Source organism: Rutidosis leptorrhynchoides, chromosome 2, assembly GCF_046630445.1.
Source record: "Rutidosis leptorrhynchoides isolate AG116_Rl617_1_P2 chromosome 2, CSIRO_AGI_Rlap_v1, whole genome shotgun sequence".
In the NCBI taxonomy this organism is placed as follows: Eukaryota; Viridiplantae; Streptophyta; class Magnoliopsida; order Asterales; family Asteraceae; genus Rutidosis; species Rutidosis leptorrhynchoides.
In genome coordinates this window covers 430,361,303-430,365,664 of record NC_092334.1, presented here as the reverse complement: position 1 = coordinate 430,365,664, position 4,362 = coordinate 430,361,303, and the positions used below count along the sequence as shown (strand labels likewise).

Genomic DNA, 4,362 nt, shown 5'->3' with positions numbered 1-4,362 from the left:
GGTATTTAGGGCTCAATATTGGGGGTAAAAACGTCACTTTTTGCCCGATATCAAATACCCCACTGATAGTGCTCCAAATGAACATATATTTAGTAGCAATATCCTTCCAATATGTAAAGTTTTTAGTTGTAATTGTTCTATTTTTATGTAATATTCGTTTAAATAAATAAGTGCGAAGACAAAAGGCGAAAACGACGATTTGAAGACGCAAACGTCCAAAAAGCTCAAATGTATAAGATACAATTCAAGTGATTCAAATTATTGATGTGAAACGTCTAAAAATTATAAGAGTACGAGCCGTGAAAAGTAAAGTACAATATATCTACGCGAACGAAAGGACGTTCGAAAATCCGGAACAGGGACATAAACCGGGCGTAAATGCGCGACGCAACGGACCTAAAATTACAAGTCAACTATGCACAAGAATAAAATATAATATATAAATTATTTATATATTATATATATATATATATATATATATATATATATATATATATATATATATATATATATATATATATATATATATATATATATATAATAAATATGTCGACAAAGGTAGGATCCAAAATTTGGTGAGCTGGAATCCGAAGCTCCGCACTCGCGGAGCTGTAAAGGGTAAAAACTCCGCACTCGCGGAGCAGTCAGTTTCAAAATCTGCCTATAAAAGGCCACGAATTCTGCCGAGTTTTACACCCCGTTTCTATCTATCTATCTCAGTTTATATTTATATTTATATTTTATAATTATAATTTTAATTTTAAGTTAATAATAATAAGGTTATTGTAAGAATATTTTACGGGTTTTAAAGTCGGAACTCTGTCCGTGTAACGCTACGCGATTATAAATCACTGTAAGCTATGTTCTTCCTTTTTAAATTAATGTCTCGTAACTAAGTTATTATTATGCTTATTTGAGCCGAAGTAATCTTGATGTTAGACTAAATATTAAGACGGGGTTATTAGATTTTGTACCATAATTAAGGTTTAGACAAAAGACCGACACTTGTGGACATTGGACTATTGACTATTAATAGATAGGGGGTATTGTCTAATCGAATGACAACTCATTAGAATCTGTCGAACCTATCTTCAAATTAGTTAATCTAATAATTATTAAAATGATGATTATGTATGTTCTAATTAGTGACGTTTATACGACATCTTTTACGATCATTTAATTAATTATTCGGGTTGGGTAATTGATTATTCATTCTGATCAAGTGGATAAATTAATATTCATATCTCATTAAAACAGGGGTGGATTACATACAAGGATAATTGGTGTAATTGTTAACAAAGTATTAAAACCTTGAATTACACGCAGTCGATAACCTGGTGTAATTATTAACAAAGTATTAAGACCTTGTTACAGTTCAAATCCATAATTAGTTGGAATATTTGACTTCGGAAATAAGATTTATTTGACGACCATTTTATAATTATGACCGATGGACTATTATGGACAAAAACTAGATAGGTATCAAATAAATCAGGACAAAGGACAATTAACCCGGGTAACAATTAATTAAAATCAAAACGTCAAACATCACGATTACGGAAGTTTAAATAAGCATAATACTTTTATTTCATATTTCATCGTACCTTTATTTACTGTCATTTTAATTACTGCAATTTACTTTATCGCAATTTAAATTCTGTCATTTATTTTATCATCATTTATCTTTACGCTTTATATAAAATCGATAAACCGGTCATTAAACGGTAAAACCCCCTTTTTATAATAATAATAATACTACCTATATATAATTATATATATTTATATAAATATAGTTGTATAAAAATATAGTACGTTTTCAATTAGCTCCCTGTGAAACGAACCGGACTTACTAAAAACTACACTACTCTACGATTATGTACACTGCCTATAAGTGTTGTAGCAAGGTTTAGGTATCTCCCATCCGTAAATTAATTAAAACTTGTATCATATTTCGTAAGTATTTCGTAGTAAAAATAATAATATTTCGTATACGCTGCTGCATACATCAAGTTTTTGGTGCCGCTGCCGGGGACGCTAAAGCAAAACGCTATATTTTTGTAAAGTATATTTGTGTAAAAATATATAATTTTTAATTTCGTAAAAATATTTTGTATTTATAATATTGTTAAAAAAATAAGAAAAAAATATATATATTTTTAAGAACTTATCTATAAAAAGTATTTTTATTAAATCTTTAAAATATAAGTTTATTTTATATAAATTGTATATATATTATTTTGTAAAAAAATAAAAAAAATAAAAAAAAATTAAAAATCAAATAAATTATAAAACTGAATCGCAGAACCTGCGTAATTTGTGCCTGCAGCTCATTTGAACCTGCATTCTCTGCACTCGCGGACCTTTTGGGCAGCTAGGATCCGCACTCGCGGAGCAGTCTGACTGACTGAAACCTGGTACGCATTAATTACGCAGTTAGGGTTATAATTATTTATAATTAATAATAATTAGGGTTTTAGTTTAATATTAATTAGTTTTAATATTTTTAAGTTTTAATTAGTTTTATTAATATATAAATTAATAATTTTATAAAATAATAATATAAAAATAATATATTTATAAAAATTGTATTTTTATAACTTTAAGTATTATTTCTATATTTCGTATCTTTTTAATCGTTTATTCGTAATATTTATATTTTTTGCTCGTAATTAGTTTAAATTATAGTTTTTGCCGTAGTTATTTTTATACTTTTAGATTTTTAGGATTTGCCGTAAAATCCCTTAAGTACTTTTTCTTTAGACTAAAATTTAGACACTTTAGAATTTTACGACGTCGCTTATCGTTTTAGTATTTAATAAAATTTAGTGCCTAATTAAGATATTGCCGTTTTGGATATAGAATTTCTTTTAAGTTTTAATACCTTTAGACGCAACTTTTAATATTTAATTTTTAGAATTTTAAGTTTTGACGCGCTACTTTCTTATTTTATTTTTCAATTTTTTATTTTTCGACGTTTTTCGACGCTACTCTTTTTCTTTCTTATTTCTCGCCGCTCTAGTTTTTAGGACTTAGAATTTTCTCTATTTCTTCTCTGATAATTCAAAACGAAAAATTATTTTAAGCGGTTAAATTGATAGACATCCAAATTTTCTGGTTCGTAGTAATAGTTGGATTTGTTAGTGGCGAGTTGTGGGCTTCCGATTTAAAGGGTCCTGGCTACCTGCTGCATCTATTGGCTATTCAAAACGTGGGCAAAATCAGAAAAGTCTATTAATTTAATAACTTATATAATTTTTATCTTTTATAACTAATAGGATATTCAGTGAATGCACCGAGTAAAACGTTCACCACCTTTCATACGTTCACCACCTGTAACTCGATCAAGACATCTAGCCAATATTGTCGCCGTTGATTTTTCTTTAGAATCGTCATCTAGTCAACCAAGTACTCCAATTCAAATTTCTGACAATCCATTTTTTGAACCCGAATTCAAAATTGAAAACCCGGAGGATATTCAAGGATAATTCCAAGATCCAGAACCACTAATCATTCCTCCTGAACCACAAACCGTTCAATCAGAATCTTTTAGTGATTCGTATTCAACAAATTCAATTATGAAAGTAACTGAACCTCTAAGTATGGAAGACCGAATGAGAGCCACACGCACGGGCCAAGGACACGCCATTATTAAGCCAGATATTAATGCGCCAGATTATGAAATCAAAGGACAAATCCTACACATGGTAACTAATCAATGCCAATATAGTGGTACGCCAAAAGAAGATCCAAATGAACATCTTCGTACCTTTAATAGGATCTGTACTCTATTTAAAATTCGAGAAGTGGAGGATGAACAGATTTATCTCATGTTATTTCCCTGGACTTTAAAGGGAGAAGCCAAAGATTGGTTAGAATCGTTACCTGAAGGGGCGATTGATACATGGGACGTTTTAATTGAAAAATTTCTTAAATAATTCTTTCCGGCATCTAAAGCCGTGAGACTTCAAGGAGAAATTGTTACGTTCGCGCAAAAGCTAAATGAAACATTATATGAGGCATGGACAAGATTTAGAAAGTTGTTGAGAGGATGTCCGCAACATGGTTTAGACACTTATCAAATAGTACAAATATTCTACCAAGGATGCGGCATTGCTACACGAAAAGACATCGACATAACAGCTGGTGGTTCCATTATGAAGAAAACCGCAAATGAAGCTTACAAGATTATTGATAACACTGCTTCCCACTCACATGAGTGTCACCAAGAAAAAGATATCGTTAGATCATCTAAAGCGGCTAGAGCCGATTCTAGCCATGACTTTGATTCCGTTTCCGCAAAAATAGATGCTTTCGAAAGACGAATGGAAAAGATGACTAAAGATATTCACGCAATACGAATCA

General features: G+C 30.3%; 1 non-coding gene across 1 annotated transcript; it reads right to left on the bottom strand.

Moving 5' to 3' along the window:
• Positions 1 to 3,959: 3,959 nt before the first annotated feature.
• LOC139895152 (small nucleolar RNA R71) lies at positions 3,960 to 4,066 on the bottom strand. Its single transcript, XR_011775617.1, has one exon. It is a non-coding gene; the product is annotated as a small nucleolar RNA R71 (small nucleolar RNA).
• Between the last annotated feature and the right edge of the window lie 296 nt (positions 4,067 to 4,362).